The sequence below is a fragment of the Phacochoerus africanus genome, chromosome 13 (genome assembly GCF_016906955.1).
Source record: "Phacochoerus africanus isolate WHEZ1 chromosome 13, ROS_Pafr_v1, whole genome shotgun sequence".
Classification (NCBI taxonomy): domain Eukaryota; kingdom Metazoa; phylum Chordata; class Mammalia; order Artiodactyla; family Suidae; genus Phacochoerus; species Phacochoerus africanus.
In genome coordinates, this window is record NC_062556.1 from 46,221,346 (window position 1) to 46,242,426 (window position 21,081).

The window sequence follows — 21,081 nt, forward strand, 5'->3', positions numbered from 1 at the left end:
AAATTTTTTTTACTAAAATATAGTCAATTTACAATGTTGTGCCAATTTCTGTTGTACCGTGAAGTGATCCATACATATATATTCCCGTTCTTATACATATTCTCTTTCTTACATTTTCAATCGTGATCTATCCCCAGAGAATGGATATAGTTCCCCGTGCTGTACAGTAGGACCTCATTGCTTATCCGTTCTAAATGTAATAGTTTGCATCTACTAACTCCAAACTCTTAATAGATAAGGTCTCAAATGCAATTAACAGCATGAGGACCCAATCCTGAAAGTGGACCTGACAATGGCAGCATCTCTTCCTGCCAGGCAATAAATACTCCATGCTTTTCCTGTAACAATGACAACAAAAGGTCAGAGGGTCCCAAAAACTGAGAAAAAGAGGCCAACCCAGAACAGACCTCTGTTTAGATTCACCTCTGTTGAACACTGCAGGAGTTGGGGCTATAGGAATCCTAGTTACAGCCTGAGTTTGAATTGAGTGAAAGACTGTTGAGTCTTAACATCAGTTAAGGAAGACCTGAGAAATACGTCCAAATGGGTAATAAAATAATTCAGAAGGCCCTCATAAATATGTAACATTAAATATTTGCAGTGTGTCATTCAATCAAACAGATAAGGTCTATGCTTCAGAGAAAAGAAACTCATAAAGCATTTAAATGAACATGAGAAAAGCATTCACTGAGGCACAAATTAAAACAGACAGCATGCTATTATCCATGGACAGGGACTTTCTAGTATCTGGATATTCCAGGAGACACAGCAAAGGAGGAAGAAATCGAGTCAATGGGAATCAAGAGATACAAGAAAGCAGCAAAGACTAATCAGGATCTTTCTCAAGATTGTCCAAATACAAAAAAAAAAAAAAAAAAAGGGAAGAAGAAGAAGGGTAGAAAAAAGATTCCACACAGGATAAGCAACGTCGGTATAATTGCCTAAAAAACCTCTCCACAAGGTCAAACTGATATTCCCTTTGTGAAATATTATTTTTTCATTAAGTCTGTAAACTTGAAAGATTGGATGAAATAGGGGTCTAGCACTGCTCAAGCTCTTCTAATTAGTCTGCTAATGGCCAGAAGGAAAATAAAATTAAGATCCTCATCCTCTGACAAATTAAACCATTTCAAACATCAAAAATTAATGTACTCAAACGCTTCCAAAGAATAGAGTATGTTTAGCAATGACTAAATATGAGTGTGGGGAAGGAGGACAAGGACCAGATAATTCAATTCACAGTGGCCTGATGAAGGGCCATTCTGTCTGCATTAACATGGCAGCAACGAAACTGAGACATCGGAACTCACTCCAACTTCCTAACAGACATACGGCAGGCCTAATGAAAATCAGGAACTAGTGTGTGTGTGTGTGTGTGTGTGTGTGTGTGTGTGTGTACACATTCTCTGCTGTCATAATAGTTTCAGTGTTCCTTAATATTTTACTCAAATAGCAAATCCAGGGAATGCCAGCTGTGGCTCAGTGGGTTAAGAACCCAACTAGTATCCATGAGGACTCAGGTTTGATCCCCGCCCTCACTCAATGGGTTAAGGATCTGGCATTGCCGTGAGCTGTGGCATAGGTCACAAATGTGGCTCAGATCCCACATGGATGTGTCTGTGGCATAAGCTGGCAGCTGTGGCTCTGATTCGACCCCTAGCCGGAGAGCTTCCATATGCTGCAGGTATAGCCCTAGAATGAAAAAATAAAAACAAAAAATAAGAAAAATAAAATATAGCAAATCCAGGTTATAGAGGTATCTTGGTCCTCAACCATGACAAACAGTAAAGGCTACCAATATCTCATTTCTAAAAAGCACTGATTAGGAGTTCCCGTCGTGGCGCAGTGGTTAACGAATCCGACCAGGAACCATAAGGTTGCGGGTTCGGTCCCTGCCCTTGCTCAGTGGGTTAACGGTCCGGCGTTGCCGTGAGCTGTGGTGTAGGTTGCAGACGCGGCTCGGATCCCGCGTTGCTGTGGCTCTGGCGTAGGCTGGTGGCTACAGCTCCAATTCAACCCCTAGCCTGGGAACCTCCATGTGCCTCGGGAGCGGCCCAAGAAATAACAACAACAACAACAACAACAACAACAAAAAGACAAAAAAATAAAAAGCACTGATTAATTAATTAATGCAGAGGGACAAAAGTAATGTGTGCCATATAAAAACAGAGTGGGTAGTGGGTCTAAATTTTTCTATCAGGAGGAGTTCCTTAAGGAAGGTGGGCATTTCTCTATTCAAGGATTCATTTTTATGTTTTCCATAAAGATTAAAATGTAAAAATTGGGTTATGGATCTAGTTCCAATATATTAGGCAAATCTTCACAGCGATTGCTGTTTACAACGAAAGCAGAGTGAGAGAACATTCATCCATTACACAGTCCTAAAAGGTTCCATGTTTACCAATAATCCTGTAAGGAATTTTGCGTCTCTTCTTATTGTCAGAAACAATATACAATACTCTTTAGCAAATCATATTTCTTTTTATGCCTTTTTGGCAAGCTGAAAAAAAAAACTGATGTGGTCAATCCATGAATACCTCCTCCAGTCAGAACATGAATAAAAACTCTCTTACATAGGGTTTGCCCTTAGATAAATGAGTCAGAAAGGGCCCAGGAAAAATAAACCACCTCACAAAAATATCAGTGAAGAGAAAAGCCTATCAGTACTCAAACAACAGAGGAATAAAGGAGAAATGACCCAGAAGCAATACCTCTTATTCTGACCACAATTACGTCTATCCTTGTCCATTACCACCATTTTTATTTGTGATCTCCAATTCCACATTTGCTAATGGAATAATAAAAACATCTCAGCAGCAACAAGCACCCTGTGTACCCAGATCTTGGTTTCTAACACCATTCTCCAGGAACAAGAATCAGCTCTCTTGGAGAAATAGCTGATTCTAGGACAGAGGCAGGAGATACACAAGAGGAAGATGTAGCATCTTATGGTGGCAGAAAGTAGAGAAAAAGGGAAAGGACTGGGGGAAGGGAGAGAAAGTAAGCGGAGAGGGAAGAAAAGGCAAAAAAAGAGAAGAAAAGGAGGAAAAATAACACACAAAACACAGTAAGGGCATTTGTTAAAGGGATTCAAGGACCAACTAAGAGAGCACCCAATGGCCAGAGTTAGAACAATCTGAATAACAAAATAAAGTCATATTAGACTGTAACTCAAAAGTATAAAATAAACAGCTATGGGTCTGTACAAATATAAATGTTTATATATACAGATAAAAATAGACAAATAGACAAAGAGGTAGATAAGTAAAAGACAAGAGACAAATTTTATGAGGGAAAGCATTCAAAACAATTTTTTGTGTATATTTCACTCCTAAGGAGGAAGAGCATGACTCCCCATTCTTCAAGTGTGGGGAACACGTAATGACTTCCTTCCAAGGAGTAAGAGTAACGAAAGAAGGAAAGAGGATAACTTTACCTTGGAGAAACCTGACCAAGCCTCTCTCAGCCAGGTAACCAAGGTCAGCAGCAACAGTGATATATCATTGTGACAGTACAGACACTACTGATCTGAGGTAAGGACAATGGCACTTTAACTCTGCGATCCTCCTCTCAAAAACCTATGACCCCAGACTAATCATGAGAAGGCCATCAGACAGATACCAATTGAGAGACATTCTACAAATATCTGCCAGTACTTCTCAAGGTCATCAAATACAAGGAACGTCTGACAAGCTGCCAGAGCCGAGAGAAGCCAAAGAGACAGGATCACAAAGGGTAGCTTGGGGTGCTGGATGGGATCCTGGAACACAAACAAGGATAGTGGATCAAAACTGAGGAGATCAAGAGTTCCCTCGTGGCCTAGCAGGTAAGGATCTGGCGCTGTCACTGCTGTGGCTTGGGTTACTACTGTGGAGAAGGTTCAATCCCTGACCCAAGAATTTCTGCAAGCCACGAGCAGGGCAAAAATGCAAACAAACCAAAAGACCTTGAAGAGATGGGAATCAAGTGTGAACTTAAATAATAATGTATCCATATTGGTTCACTAACAGTAATCAATACACCATAGTAACGTAATGCATGAGTAATGGGGGAACTGGCTGTGGGGTACATGAGAACTCTCTATACCATCTTCACAATGTTTCTGTAAATCTAAGGTTTTAAAAAATAAAATTTGTTCTCAAACGTCCCTGACTCGCCCTCTTTGCAAGGCTAAAATTTTTTTTAAGTTTATGGAAGGGGAGTTATTGTTCAATGGATATAAAGTTACAGTAACACAAGATGAGCAAGTTTTGGAGATCTGCTTACAACACAGTGCCTACAGTTAAGGATACCACGTTGTGTACTTAAAAATATGTTGGGGGGGGGTACATCTCACTATACCTGTTCTTACCACTAAAAAAAAAAAAAAAAAGAAAAAGAAAAAGAAGCAAAGAGAGACAATTTCTTGGGAGACCTGGTGATGGTATTAGAGGGGTACACAGATGTTCAAACCCAAGTTACATTCATTAAATACTGGTTTTTTTTTTAAAAAAAACTGTTTCAAAAATAAACAGCAGGGGTTTTTTGTATATCTCAACAAAGCTGTAAAAGAAAGTTTATAGAAGTACTCAGTTTGTTCACAGGCTACAACACCCGTATTCTGGAAATATATTTAAAAAATTATACCTTTCCATTTGTTTTGTAAAAGAAACAACTTATTCCATTGCATTGGGGGGGGGGGGGCTCTTAGAGATTTGTTTTTTCACCTGATAAAAAGAAACTGGGGTCAACTATGACACTGGGTGGGACTTTTCAAGATACTCACAGGAGAAAAAGAGATACTTGTAAAGATTACAAACTGGAAATGAATCATACCAGGCTTTGTGTTTCTTAACTATAGTTGAGACAGTTTCCCCAGATACTATGTAACCACTCTAACAAGGAATGCTGAATTATCACTAATAGAAAAAATGATCTCTACTTAAAACACACCATTATGGGTTTTTTTTTTAACCACAGATATTTTCACCTGATCACCTTACTACTGTATTCTATGTGGACAAAGAATACTTTGTACTTCCTCACCTTAGAGGTGTTACTCTTATTTTTTATCATTGATTTGACTAAAGAATAACAGGAATACAATTACTCATTTAAACATTCATTGCTTTCTTTCTAAAGAGTTACTGAAAAATAAAGTACAAGAAATGAGTATTTACATTATTTTTTTTCAGTCACAGCAATATGAAGCTTATATAATTAAGCATACACAATGCAACTGGACATATATTTATCTTTCCAGCAACATCTTCTGGAACCAGCCCTCTTGCATCCCAGAGAAACTCAGTCTGTGTGTTTGGGTCGGATGCTCCTCCTTCCGGAACCCAGGGATGGGCATGTGACCCTGGCCCAACCAACTGATGTGAGCACTCTCCCCCTGGTCACATTTGATTGGTTTAGGGAAAAGCGATAGAGACAACTGACAAGTCATCAGAAAAAGCAATGTTAACACCTTTTACATTTTATGTTCACATTTTAGAAAATTAAAATTTGGAAAATTAAAATGTTCGCATTTTAGAAAATTAAAATTTGGAGAATAGAACTTTATCATGTGGCTCAAGTTGTTAACAAAAGGATATTCAATGAGGAATTCAATGAGGACCTAAAACTACAATGCACACAAATTCTACCAAGGAAAAAAATCAAGAAACTCAACAGAACTCTTTCTCTGAGGATATGAAATGTCCTTAGGATAGAGGCAACCAGCAGTCGTACTATGGCCCCATTTGAACAGTCTGGGATTAAAGCAAGAAGCAACAAACCTGCAAAGTGAGTAGAGAAAAAGGCTACTAGCGACATACCTTAAACTGCCACATGGGACGGGACTTAAAAATAGCTTCACCTCTTGGATGAATTCCATCAGCCCAGGAACCATCAACTTGGTATTGATTAGACACGTTCGAGTAAGTGTCTCGGTTAAGACTGGGTTTAGCTGAAGGTGCCAGCAAACAGAAAAGGACAATGGTTTGGACATGACCGCAGTTTCCATCTCCAGCAGGCAGAAGGCAGAGTCCGAGGCTGAAATGGATGTCCTGCGCCCCAGAGTCCTACAGAACCATGCATGTTCCAGCTCACAGCACCACCATCCCTAGAGCCTGCCCTCCTCTCATGGGTATAACATGGCAGCTCTCACCATGTGTATCCACATGCCATGCCACACAAAAGAAAGGTAGAAGGATGGAAGAGGTGGGGTAAAGGGAACCCTCTGGGTGACTTCAGAGGTGGGTCTGTGGCCACTTCCATCTCACTGGCTGGAACTTACATGGCCACACCTGGAGGTTAGAAAATGTCAACTTTATTCTGGGCAGCCACACACACGAGGAAAAATTGTATTACCATAGAAGAAGGAAAGCACAAATACCAGGAAACGATCAGCCTCTGCCATTCGGGTTTCTATAATTTCCAACTAAGACAATTTATACAAATCATATACTACATAATAGGTATTCTTTCAACGACAGTAACACAAAAGAGAGAGAGAGAAAATTTAAGGCATTAGCTCATTGTAGTATTTATGTTTTGGGAACCTCACAGCACAATGACACACATTTAGAACCCAGCAATATGAACATCTAATTTCACATTTTCGAAAACTGAAATTTGGGGAGTAGAGCTTTATCAAGTGACCCAAGGTGTTCACATAAAGATATAAATTGAATAAGGAATTAAAACTACAATGTATAAGGAAATTCTACAACAAAAAGACAAGAAACTCAATAGAAAAACCTGCTAAAACACAATGGATAAATGACTGACAGAAAGGGAATCTCAAATGGCCAATAAGAATATGACTTTTGGGTAAAAAAAATTTTTTTAAAGAGCAGATTGATCATACACATTGACTTTCACTCTCTGCTCAATTCAAATAAAATGAGAGGTAATAGATTTTTCTTTTGGCATAGAATGTGAGATGAGTCAATAAAGGCAAAAAAAAAAAATTGGAAAGGCAGAAAGCAGAAGGAAGAAAGGTAAATGATTTAGCAGACCCTCGAAAGCTGAACAAGGCTGAGCCAATTGTGGGGAAAAGTGAGAAGCAATCTGACTTACCCAACAAAAAACCTTCCAGAATCTGGGAGGATGGGTCAGCTCTATTTGACTCCAGAATGGGGGTAAAATTAACTCTAATGAGAGCTCAAGTAAAAATTCTATTATACTGGTTGACAGTCCCTCTAAGAATTAGGGAGATCACCAGATGTCCTACCTTACTAAACACAGATGACTGCCCTCCCCAGTGCAAGAAGACTGTGATTTACTCTCTGGATAGAGGAAAACCTGGGCTCTCTCCACTTGGAGGCCAGAGACACAGTGTGAGTGAGGGCATTGGACAGAGAACAGAGTGAGGCAGGGAACAGAGGACAGAGAAATTCAGTTTTCTTCCCATTCAGGCTGTACATTGTGGCCCAGCCTACACCTGTAGACAGGCATCTGGGAGCTCTTTCTATGAGAACCTAATTAGCCCTAGAATCAAGCATACAGCTATTTCCTGCCATCAGAGGCTCAACAAAGAGCAGCCCAGCCAGGTGACTCTGCTGAGAAGCCCACACTTCAATGCAAAGCTTACAGGAAGCTGTTCAGTGCTCCACCTGAGATTACAGAGATTATGCATGCATTCAAAAAACAAGAAAAGGACGTCATTTTAAAAGGATCATGGGGAGTTCCTATTGTGGTGAAGTGGAACCGACTAGTATCCATGAGGAGGAGGGTTCGATCCCTGGCCTCGCTCAGTGGGTTAAGGATCCAGTGTTGCTGTGAGCTGTGGTGTAGGTCACAGACGCGGCTCAGATCCCACGTCACTGTGGCTATGGTGCAGGCCACCAGCTGCAGCTCTGACTTGGCCTGGAAGAACTTCCATGTGCTGTAGGTGCAGCCCCCCCAAAAATTAGATAAAATAAAAATAAAAAACAAAAAGGATTACGGTCAGAACAAGTGTTTTTAGAAATTTTAAAAAAATGCAATAAATAGAAGGATGGGAAGATGATGATGACACCATCTTTTAGAAAGACAAAATAGGAGCAAAATAATCATTGGAATCGAAGAAATAGGAATTGAAGTCTAGGATGTTCAACATACAGATACGGGAGTTAAAGAGAAAACCGAAAACGGAGATGGGGTCAGCGTCGAGCAAACATGACCTTCTTGCTCCCCAAACCCTTGTTTCCTGAACAGAAGAGATGATGAGAATAAACCCTGGGGTAGCATGCTTTGGAGGAAAGATTCCTCCTGGATCCTCTAACATCGCCCTACCTGGTGGCTTGCTCGCTGAACTCATAAATGAGTCAATATGGATAACAAGAGATGGCTGCATTTGGAAAAAGAACTTCCCTAACACAAGGGTTTAAGGTGAAAGAATGACAGAACCAGCCGAGTACCCTGCAAAATTGGATGAAAATAGACCACACAAAGACACATCATTGAGAAATTCAGAACACTTCCAACAGGAAGACACTTACACAAGACTCCAGAGAGAGAGAAAAAGCAAGGGGGGTGGGGGTAGGGGAAAAAAAGTCATCCCCTAAAGTATTAGGAATCTCAATGACACCCAAACAGAAGCCAGAGCAGAGGAATGCCTTTGAAATCCCAAAGGAAAATTACGTCCAATCCTGAATTCCAGACCCAACTACACCATCAATCAAATATAAAGTAGGGCATTCTGGTCCTGATTCAGCAGAAATGAACTGAACTAGTATCCAAGAGGATGCAGGTTCAATCCCTGGCCTCGTTCAGTGGGTTAAGGATCCAGCGTTGCCGTGAGCTGTGGTGTAGGTCACACACCGGACTCAGATCTGATGCTGCTGTGTCTGTGGCACAGACCGACAGCTGTGGCTCCGATTCGACCCCTAGCCTGGAAACTTGCATATGCCCCAGGTGCAGCCCTCAAAAAAAAAAAAATTAAATAAAATAAAAATAAAAAATATACAAGTAAAGATCTGCCATTGGTGAAGTGGAAACAGATTCACAAGACTCGACCCCACTCATAAGAAGTTCACCTTTAAGATGCTGGCATCAAAACCCACCTTGTGAAACTGTGCGGAGATGCTGAGAGAGAATAGCGAGGAGCCCAGGAGACCATTGAGACTGGAGAAAGCTCCAGAGCAGAGGTTGTGACTGACTGGCTGAGAAGAACTAACAGAAATTCACTGGGAAGGAAAGACATCGGGAGGGGGAGGGGGCAGCAGGAGAAATTAGATGTTAGGTGCCCCAAAAGCAAAGAAATGGGCTCTCTCCTGTAATTACAACTTGAGAAAAGTTACATGCAACCTGTATATTATTTTACGTGTTCACTCAGAGCCCTAATAACTTTCAATTCATCACTTGCATTAGTGAACGACTGCACATAAACCAACATCCCTCGACAGAAAAAATAAAAATAAAAGTAAAGCTATGCCAGATGTCAAAGATTTACTTCTCCTACAAGGGCCCTCCTCAGAGGGAGGTAAGCAGAGGAGGAGGAACCAGGAGGTAAGGGGACAGAGGGCTCAAGGAGAGGAAAGAACTGGCAGTACCAGAGCTGTGTGCAAGGCAGAGTGACACTCAAGTCCGGAGACGCAGGATCTGACACAACACCTGAGGCATCTGCAGGCACAGAGAGGAATATCGGGTGACCTGAGGGCTGGAGCAGTGATGATGCTAAAAATGCAGCAAACAGTTTGGGGTTAGTAGATGCAAACTATTACATTTCGAAGGAATAAGCAATGAGGTCCTACTGTACAGCACAGGACACTATATCTAATCTCTTGTGACAGAACATGAAGGAAGACAGTATGAGAAAAAGAATGTATACGTATGTATGACTTGGTCATTTTGCTGTACAGCAGAATTTGATGCAACACTGTAAGTCAACTATATTTTAATTTAAAAAAATTAAAAAGGGAGGTCCCATCGTGGCTCAGCAGATACGAATCTGACTAGCATCCATGAGGACATGGGTTCAATCCCTGGCCCTGTTCAGTGGGCTAAGGATCCGGCGTTGCCGTGAGCTGTGGTGTAGGTTAAAGATGCGGCTCGGATCTCAAGTGGCTGTGGCTGTGGTTGTGGTGTAGGCCGGCAGCTACAGCTCTGATTGGACCCCTAGCCTGGGAACCTCCAAATGCCTTGGATGTGGCCCTAAAAAGCAAAAATAAATAAATAAATAAAACTAAAACATTTAAAAACCCACAGCAAACAAATACATCAGTCAATAAAGTTTACAAGAAAGGAAACGTAAATGTTGCACACGCACAGCTTTGAGCAGGGCCTCCACTGTTTTCATTACATAAACACTTAAGAGTGACTGCACCAAAGCTGACACAACTACACCGGACAGACAGCAAAGCTGTGGACTGGGTGGGAGAAGGGAGTAGGAATGAGCTAAATCTTGCATTATATACTTGGAAGGCCGCAGATAAGGGCCAACACTCTAGGAAACAAAAAAAAGGAAAAAGGAATGTGCCCAAGTTATTTAGAGATACAAAGTTTAAAAGGCAAAAGAACCTAGGAAACAGTTCCGAGTAGTTCCAGGGCCAAGAAAACAAGCAAAGAATTCCTGCTGCTTCTTAACCAGCTGTGTTGGTCAGTCAGACTGTTTAAACTATGTGCAAACAAAATCTTGATGCAAACTAAAAAACAAAGAGACGATTTCTGACAGAAGCCACAGGGCAAGAGCAATGCACAATGAGGAGAACTAATATGTGTCAGGGGCCATCGGGAGCTGTAAGACCCAAGACTAAAAATATACTGTGGACCAAACGTCCTGTGGTGGTGGGGCCAGATGAGGGCGGGCCATCCACACAAGCAGAGTCTACTTTAAACCCTCGATGTAAGGGATTTTGAGCAGAGGATCCAGGAGACAATTTTGGGAGGATGAAATCTGGCAGTGCTGAGCAAGGGGTATATGCGGAGTGACAGGCACAGTCCCCATTCAATTAGAATGATATTTCAGGAGTTCCCGTCGTGGCGCAGTGGTTAACGAATCCGACTAGGAACCATGAGGTTGCGGGTTCGGTCCCTGCCCTTGCTCAGTGGGTTAACGATCCGGCGTTGCCGTGAGCTGTGGTGTAGGTTGCAGACGCGGCTCAGATCCCGCGTTGCTGTGGCTCTGGCGTAGGCCGGTGGCTACAGCTCCGATTCAACCCCTAGCCTGGGAACCTCCATATGCCTCGGGAGCGGCCCAAGAAATAGCAACAACAACAACAACAACAACAACAAAAAATAATGATATTTCAACAGTAAGAAGGAATGAGAGTCGGATGTGCCATGAAGGCGAAGGATAGTATAACAAGTGAGGGAGAGTGGGAGAGAGGTCAAAACTCACTACACATCAGGGAACTACACATCAAAATAAGGACCTGTGACTTTATACCTGTCGGAATGGTGTACAATTAGAAAGAAGAAGAATACCAAGTTTGTGGAGTGATCTGGGAAAAGGGAAACTTTTTCCCACAGCTAGTGAACGTTTAAACTAGGACAGCCATTATGAAAAAAATACAAATAAAAATATAGCAGCAATTAGTGACATTAAGTATGTTCACTCTGACCACGCTTCTTAAAGACACGTGTTTGGAAATACTTAAGGCAACGCTGTACGAATGGGAGTTGAAAGCATCTGAGGTATAGACTAGGGAGTGGAAAAGCATAACCTAATAGGTGAATGTCATAGAATACTATGCAAAAGTGTCAGCTAACAGCAAATTAGATACAATTTACAAATACGGTGTTGGGTGAGAACTCTAAGAAAGAGAAATGAGTGTTAGGCATGGAACCATTTGTAAAAATTAACCACACTCACTGATAAATACCACTGACATCTCTGCAAAGATTCTTGCACATCCAGGGACATACTCCAAGCAATCGGAATGCACGCTTGGCTGGTGGTGAGGAGGAGGGCGTGGCAAGAAGAGGCGTGTGAGAGGGCACTGAAGAGAAAGGAAGTGCAATGAGTGCCACAGGAAAGGAGCTTTCCGGGTACTAATAAGGGACGCGAGGCATGATGGACTCAACTCAACTGTTTACATCAGAGGATCAAAAACACCGCCAGGGCTCACCATCAAACCCCATCCCCAAAGAGAGAAAGAGGAAGTCAGAGAGAATTGGGATGAAATGGGAGGGGGAAAAAAAGTGGTGTTAAGTTTAAAAAAAAAAGGATTTGGAATCAGAAGACATGGATTCCCAGTCTGGCTCCCAAGCCTTCTAGGTATAGAATCTACAATAAAGTATGTTGTTTTTGTTTGGTTGGTTTGGGGGGGGGGGTTGTTTCTTTTGGGGGGAGTTTGGTTTGCTGTTTTTTTGTTTTTTGGGGTTTTTTTTTTTTTGGCTTATTAGGGTCACACTTGTAGCATATGGAAGCTCCCAGGCTAGGGGTCAAATCAGAGTTACAGCTGCCTGCCTACACCACAGCTCACAGCAATACCAGATCCCTGACCCACTGAGCAAGGCCAGGGATCAAACCCACATCCTCATGGATGCTATGAGGGTTTGTTTCCACTGTGTCACAACAGGAACTCCCAAATTATGTATTTTACCTTCTATCCCTCATTTTCCTTATGCATAAAAAAGGGAAATACTGGGAGTTCCTGTTGTGGCTCAGTGGTTAACGAATCTAACCAGCATCCATGAGGACTCAGGTTCAATCCCTGGCCTTGCCCCGTGGGTTAAGGATCTGGCACTGCTGTGAGCTGTGGTTTAGGTCACAGACTCGGCTTAGATCCTGCACTGCTGTGGCTGTGGCATAGGCCGGCAGCTACAACTCCAATTCAACCCCTAACCTGGGAACCTCTATATGCCATAGGTGTAGCCCTAAAAAGCAAAAAAACAAAAAAGCGGGGGGGGGGGGGAGATACTGTAACTTCTTCTTAGAGTAACTGTGGATTAAACTATAAAATATTCTATAAATGTAAATGTCAGATTGCTTTTAAACCTAGAAACTGGACCACAGTCCAAAACAAAAACTTTGGCATCAAAAGTGTGGATATCACGGATGCACAGTCCCCTGGTAACCACCTGCTGCCCACTAGATAATTCTGAGAATTATATTTTTTTAATTGATGGCTAAGTTGCTTTTTAAGTTTTCTGCTGGTCCCACTCCTGAGAAGACTTCTTCCACTGAAAGTCAGTTTTCTGACACTCCATGGGAAATAACAATGGGTCCATTTATCAAAGCTGAGAATCGAGTTAACAGGCAAGGAAGCAGGCCATCCACCCCAGCCAACATCACACCCCACGGTCTTGGCCTGGATCCCATCACAGGCCATTCAAATGGGAGAATTCTTTCCCCAAAGCAAGTATCTATTCCAGTTCTCTAAATTGTAAAGGCAATGCCCTTTGGACGTGAGGAAGCCACACAGAGCCATGAGTAAATCCCTTCTCGATAATGTCACCCCTCGTGGCATCTGTCCTTTTCTCCCATGAGTGCAGCTGAGAGGAAAATCAGGAGAGCACCTGGCTTCCTCTCCCTGGCATAAAATCTGCTCATTTCAGCCTCATGAACTTCTGAAATACTGCACTTCTCGGCCACTCTGCCTTTCCTCTTCTTCTCTGCCAATCCACAGCCTTGCTTTCCTCCAAAATCTTTGGCGTCTTCCCTGCTGCCCTGTGCTGTACGTCACAGCCACACCAGCACTCATCAGAAAAGCTCATGCCGGCGTTCCCATCAAGGCCCAGCAGAAACGAATCCGGCCAGGAACCATGAGCTTGTGGGTTCGATCCCTGGCCTCGATCAGTGGGTTAAGGATCCTGCCTCGCTGTGAGCGGTGACGTGGGATGCAGATGTCGCTCCAGATCTGGCGTGGCTGTGGCTGTGGCATAGGCCAGCAGCTATAGCTCCGACTGGACCCCCTAGCTGGGGAACCTCCGTATGTGACAGGTGCGGACCTAAAAGCAAAAAAAGAAAGAAAAGAAAAGCTCATACACATTAACTTACAGCTAATGAGGAGAGAGCAACTGTATCAGGAAACTCTATTATCTAGTTTGTTTATGTTTTGGCCCTTATGTTTACAATGAGCATCTTCACGTACTTGCTATTGTAAACTGAAATAGCTCAAGCAATTAAGGATGGATTACGTAGCCAAGTATACTTAACATATTATCTAAGCTAATTCTATTAACTAAAACACTCACAGGGAAAAACTTCATTTGCCACGTGTGGTGAAAAGCTGGCTGTATTCTAAACACAATTTACTCTTAGTACATATTCCTTGTAATAGAACTCTCAACTTTTCATGAAACTGTAAGCATCAAAATGGAAAGAAATACCATCTACCTCTCCCAACAGTACAACCACTACCAATAATAATAATAATAATAATAATAATAATAATAATAATAGTAAAAACTAGGGGTTATTGTGGGTCAGGCACCATACTAAGTCCCTTCTATATATTAATTCATTTAAGGCCCACAGCAACCCTACAAGGTAGGGTTAGCATGCTGTTCCCTCAAGGAGGAAACGAGGACAGAAGGTACAGCCTGGCCAAAGTCACAGGCTCAGGAAGCAGCTCAGCGGGATGCAAATTCCAGCAGGCAGAGGCTAGAGTGGTGCACCATTCAACATACCACCTCCTCTGGCTTCATAGCAGCCAGAACAATGCTTTATAAATGCTGGAATTTCCCTCCCCGGGAACTGGACTTCACACCCAGCAGATGTTCAATAAGGGGAGAGGGAAGGCCTGTAATCGGCAAGTACTGCGTGAACCTTCTTGGACAAGAAAATGTGCTAGAAATACTGCTTATAGTGACATGAGTACATTGTTGAGAAGGAAGATGACTGGGAGAAAAAGCAGAAAACCTTCATCATGTCTGGACTCTGGTCACAGCGAAGGGTGACCGGGACCAAGAGACTCACAGTCACTGAAAAACTGGAGACAGACTCTCACTTTTGTGGGACCAGCACGTACAGAATAGTGCTATGAACATTTACAGGTTTATTCATTAGGTATAAATTGGAAAAGTAATTCGAGTTGTATTTTTTATATAAAATCCCAACTTCGGTAAGCTTCTCCATGTATTCTATTATATAAAGTATGATTAAGGAGTTCCCGTCGGAGTTCCCGTCGTGGCACAGTGGGTAACAAATCCAACTAGGAACTATGAGGTTGCGGGTTCGATCCCTGGCCTCGCTCAGTGGGTTAAGGATCCAGCGTTGCCGTGAGCTGTGGTGAAGGTTGCAAATGCAGCTCGGATCTGGAGTTGCTGTGGCAGTGGTGTAGGCCAGTGGCTACAGCTCTGATTTGACACCTAGCCTGGGAACCTCCATATGCTGAGGGTGTGGCCCTAAAAAGACAATTTTAAAAAAATATGATTAAGATATATTAAATTCAAAACTCCTCCAGAATATCTTCACAAGCATTTCAGACTATTCACAGCATCAAAATCCTTAGAGCAAAGGGGATTAAAAACAAAGCACTGAAAGTCTACCCCTGGGAGTTCCCATCCTGGTGCAGAGGAAATGAATCCAACTAGTATCCGTGAGGATGCAGGTTCGATCCCTGGCTTCACTCAGTGGTTGGGGATCTGGTGTTGCTGTGAGCTGTGGTGTAGGTTGCAGATGCGGCTCGGATCGCGCATTGCTGTGGCTGTGGCGTAGGCTGACAGTTGTAGCTCCAATTCAACCCCTAGACTCGGAACTTCTAATTGCCAGAGGTGAGGCCCTAAAAAGCAAAACCCAACAACCATTAGGCTAAGCAAACCGCTAGGACAATTCAAACAGAGAAATCAAATCAACTAACTCAGATGGTCAATTGAACTTCTAGACACCTTGGCCAGAAATAATTTATACATGATACAGAATTATTTAAAAAAAGAAAAGTTAATAAGGGCTCTGTCATTACAAGATGGAGTTTTTTCTTTCTGCCTTTTTTTTTAACAGTGCCTGTGGAATGCGCAAATTCCAGGGCAAGGGATCAAACCCATGCCACAGCCGCAACCCAAGTCACAGCAGTGTCAGCACAGGACCCTTAACCCTCTGCACCACCAGGGAACTACAAGCTGGAGGTTTTTTATTCAGCAACTTAAATGCCACAGAGAATCAGCTCACTGAGGTCTACATGAGCTCCCTTGCAGAGGGCCAAATCCAAGAACTGACACGGAAGGGAGAAGCAGAGAAGACAGGGCAAGTGGATACTTGGTTTGGTTTTGTTTTGTTTTTTGTCTTTTTACAGCCCCACCTGCAGCATAGGGAAGTCCCCAGGCTAGGGGTTGAATCAGAGCTACAGGTGCCAGGCTACACCACAGCCAGAGCAATGCCAGATCCTAGCCTTGTCTTCAACCTACACCACAGCTTAGGGCAACACCAGATCCTTAACCCACTGACCCAGGGATCAGACCCATATCCTCATGGTTACTAGTCTGCTTCTTAAGCCACAACGGGAACTCTGATGCTTGATTTTAAGATGACCACAACACAAGGGAATTTGGGAATTGGCAAGCTCAAATGAATCATGTTTTATAAATGAAAAAATAACTCACGACTTACCAGGGAGCACACAGCTTATGAGAGACAATGTCAAGATCAGACCCCAGGGCCATTCTCATGGCTGTGCTGCCTTCCTGTTCATCTAATTTTCTGGCGTTCTGAACACAGTTGTATGCCTGCATATTTTACTGACTACATTAACTCAGAGGCTTTCATTCTCTGGACAGTGTATTTCCTATTCTTCATAGAACTGCTTTTTCCTCATTTCTAAAGTAAAAACAAAGGGAATACACCTATGATCTTATTAAGAAAAATGACTGGGGTTCCCACCATTGCGCATCAGATTAATAATCTAACTAAGCAGCTCGGGTTGCTGGAGGTGTGGGTTCAATCCCGACATTGCCTGCAGCTGTGGAGCAGCTCACAGTTGTGGCTCGGAGTTCAATTCCTGGCCCAGGAATTTTCATATACTGTAGGTGTGCCCATAAAATTAAAAGAAAGGGAGTTCCCATCATGGCGCAGCGGTTAACGAATCTGACCAGGGACCATGAGGTTGCGGGTTCGATCCCTGGCCTTGCTCAGTGGGTTAAGGATCCGGCGTTGCCATGAGCTGTGGTGTAGGTTGAAGACAAAGCTAGGATCCGGCATTGCTCTGGATCTGGTTGCAGACGTGGCTTGGATCCCACGTTGCCATGACTCTGGTGTAGGCCGGTGGCTACAGCTCCAATTCACCCCCTAGCCTGGGAACCTCCATATGAAGGGGGAGCGGCCCTAGAAAAGATAAAAATAAATAAATAAATAAAAGAAAAGAAAATTAAAATAAAAATGACTCATGAGCATAAATATCTTCAACACAGTTAACCTAATTAAAAATTAGTGAGCGAAGATTTGACATTAAAGAAAATAATAAAAATCCCATTATCATAATGTACTTTGCATTCAAACAGGACATGTAGTCCAAAGCATCATGACATCCCTATGAAAAAAGTCAGGAATAATTCCAATAATTAATATCTTATGGGCAGGGGAAAGAGAAGTTAAATTTCTGGCTCAAGAGCATCTAGCAATGAATAAAACTTCTCATGCCCCAGAAAACAAACCAACAACAACTTTGCTGAATGTTTAAAAAGCACTAGAAAAATCACGTGGGAAGAAACTACCAAAAGAAGTTCACTTGAAGCTTTGGGAAGTCAAATTCTGCCCTCTACTCTCTCACCAAAATGCCTTATAGTCTTAGCATCAAGGAAGATGGAAATTTAGACTTCTATTGCTCAAGTCCATTCCAGTCACTTACATGTCTTTAAAAAGCAAAACCCTGGCTACAAAGCAATTTATTAGAAGAAAAAGATACACAATACTAGCACTGATGGGCCACAATAACAAATCAACAGCAAGGCATTTACTTTGCCATCCAAGTATCTAAGGATATTTGTAAACTGTATTTTCTTGGTTCTTTACAAGATGCAACAGAAGGCAACGAGGCTTGCAGTAGGCATGGTCTCTACATCACTGTGCACATACGAAGCTCATCTGAAAAGTTCAAAATCAAACTGGAGGCCCAGTCAAGATCCTTTAACCTACTTTCCATAGTGATATTACCAGGCCCTTCTGCTTTGGGGTTGGTCTTCTTTGCAGAGCTCACCATGGCTCAGCACATGAAACTGTCAAGATGTGCCTATAAATCTAAGATATGACACAAATGAACATATTTACGAAACTGAAACAGACTCACTGACACAGAGAACAGACTTGTGGTTGCTGAGCAAGGTGGGAGGGCAGGAAGAGTGTTTGAGATGAGCAGATGTAAACTATTATACATAGAAGAGAGAAACAGCAAGGTCCTACTGTACAGCACGGGGAACTATATTCCATATCTTGTGATACACCATAATGGAAAAGAATATAAAAAGCTATATAGATATTCAGACATCTGAATCACTCTGCTGTAGAGCAGAAATTAACACACTTTAAATAAATTATACTTTCATAAATAAAAAAAAAGATGCACCCATAGAAAAGTTTTCATTCACTATGGGAGGGCATGGATAAGCAATGGAGACAGAAGAAAAACAACAGCATCAATTCACCCCAAACACAGTTGTTTCAGGCAGCAGGCAGCCAAGAAGCAAGGGCTATAAAGCACCAAGCCCAGGACCAGGATAAATGGTGGCAAGGTAAGACCCAGGAATGAGTCCAAGGTGCAGCTGGCAGAGGAGACATCAATAACAATAGCCCAAACAACCCCAAGAGCAGCAGTGGACTGTCAAAATGGGCAAGGAAGGCAAAGGACACAGGGACAGGAAGCATCAAGCAAGAGTGGCATCTTGTACTCTAAAGGCTATTCTCAACCCAGTCCAAGGAAGATGGGTGTGCTTAGGACCATGGATACGGATGATGGGCATGCTTGGGACCTTGGATACAGATGAGGGGCATGCTTGGGACCATGGATGCAGATGATGGGCATGCTTGGGACCATGGATGCAGATGATGGGCACGCTTAGGGACCATGGATACGGATGATGGGCATGCTTGGGACCTTGGATACAGATGATGGGCATGCTTGGGACCATGGATGCAGATGATGGGCATGCTTAGGGACCTTGGATACAGATGAGGGGCATGCTTGGGACCATGGATGCAGATGATGGGCACGCTTAGGGACCTTGGATACGGATGATGGGCATGCTTGGGACCTTGGATACAGATGAGGGGCATGCTTGGGACCATGGATGCAGATGATGGGCACGCTTAGGGACCTTGGATACGGATGATGGGCATGCTTGGGACCTTGGATACAGATGAGGGGCATGCTTGGGACCATGGATGCAGATGATGGGCACGCTTAGGGACCTTGGATACAGATGAGGGGCATGTCTGGGTCCTTGGTTAGAGACAAAGGCAACACCTGCCTGAAGAATGGAAAGGAGGAAAGAGTCAGATGGTTCCACCCAGAGAAGATTTTCTGATAGGAGTTAAGAGGTGTGGAAAGTATGGAGGAGGAAGGGGAAGGAGAAAATGGAAGAGAGATGGAGGAGGGAAAAGGAGAAAAGAATGGACTCCACACAACGATCTGAAGTGAAAACCGTGGACCATATTGAGGGTACACAGCAGCACATCAGTTACGCAACATACAAGTAACCCAAATTTCACTGACTGTCACTTCTTTCTTAAGCATCTGTTAGGGGAATTTTTTTTTCTGTATTATTTGTTGGTAGTTATTTAAGGCCTGCTTTTATTGCTCACTTGTCATTCTACTTACAGTAAAGATTAATAACACTGCATATGGTGTGTGATGAATAAGAAATCCAACTTATGTGCCACTAGGTGGAAAATTATGCGGCATATCCCTTTGAGTGTATAAGAATCCTATTTAACATGAAAAGTTTCCTACACAGAGAAAAGAAGTGAAACTTATTCATGTATTTGCCATGCTTTGGTCTGCAAATAGGCTCAGAAAAGTAATCTGTGAAAATGAAAATTGTGTTACCCGACTATATTGTCAAACTAAAAAATGTTAAAGTTGCAGTAAACTTCAACTCATCCAAAATCTCTTCAACTAAAAAGCTAAGATTACCATAATTTGTTTTGGCTTTAATTCTACATGCAAAAGAGGAGTGGAAAATATTTAAAAGCCATGGCTGCCTTCTTTGAGAGGGAAGGGGGGGTGAAATTTAACTCAGTGGGGAGGAAAAGAAAAAATCTGCATACTTCCCCTGCACTGTGAGGCCTCGTAGAGAAAGGGGAAAGCAAAGACTTGGAGCTAGAAAATATTAATGATTTTTTTCGATAAGCAAAAGGAGGTTCAGAACCGGGCATCAGGGCCAGAGAAAGTCATAGGGCTTTGCATAACTTAAGAGCTCAGAATTTTTAAGTTACTAGGAGCCATCAAAGGAAGAGAGGAGGCAGGTCACGGACCACTGATGGGCTGCCAGGCACAAACTGTTGGACCCTGACTATGGGAATTTCTTAAATATGGTCTGGTATTCAATTTCAAGCCTGTTGTTGTTCTTGTTGTTGTTGTTCTGAATGCCTCATTTTCAGTTTCCCTTCTTCAAGTTAACAGCACATGATCTTTTAACAAAAAGGAAAAAGGGCAAGGGGTGGCATGGGGAGGGGGCAGGTACAAACTGCAAAGGGACAGCCGTGTGAGATGGTCACACAGAAGCAGGCTGGGGGCCAGCTGTGCACAGCCTCTGCCCAGCCCCGGAGCCCGGGAGGGAGCTCTGACCTCTTCCGGTTGCCTTTGAAAAGGGTCCAACTTAATTCACTGGACTCTCCAAGAATAGGTTACAGCAGGTTTTGAACTCTGAGAAGACAGATTTAAAATAATCGAAATGGTAATTACTATACGATGTCTTTTAAAACCAGACCACTTGTTAGTGAACGTTGAATTGTCTATCAGTGAAAACGAAAAATTCCAAGATGTGTATCAGTGAGTTGCCGCTTTCTCTTATCCAAGAGTAACCAAAAGAATAACTACGTTTCCTGTCAGGTAGTCATGCTGGGGAGGCAAGTGAAATCACTGGCCAAAGTGCGACTTTTTTTTTTTTTTTTTTTTTTTGGCTGCACCTATGGCATATGGAAATTCCCGGGCCAGAGATCAAATCGAAGCCACAATTGAGACCTACGCCACAGCTGCAGCAACACTGGATCCTTAAGCCACTGCACCGGGCCAGGGATCAGACTCGCTCCACTGC

The 21,081-nt window shown here is 42.7% G+C and overlaps 1 protein-coding gene across 11 annotated transcripts in view; it reads right to left on the reverse strand.

The window, feature by feature from the left end:
* KLF12 (KLF transcription factor 12) overlaps window positions 1-21,081 on the reverse strand; it is a 495,578-nt gene that overhangs the window by 394,931 nt on the left and 79,566 nt on the right. The gene's annotated exons all lie outside the window — the stretch shown is intronic.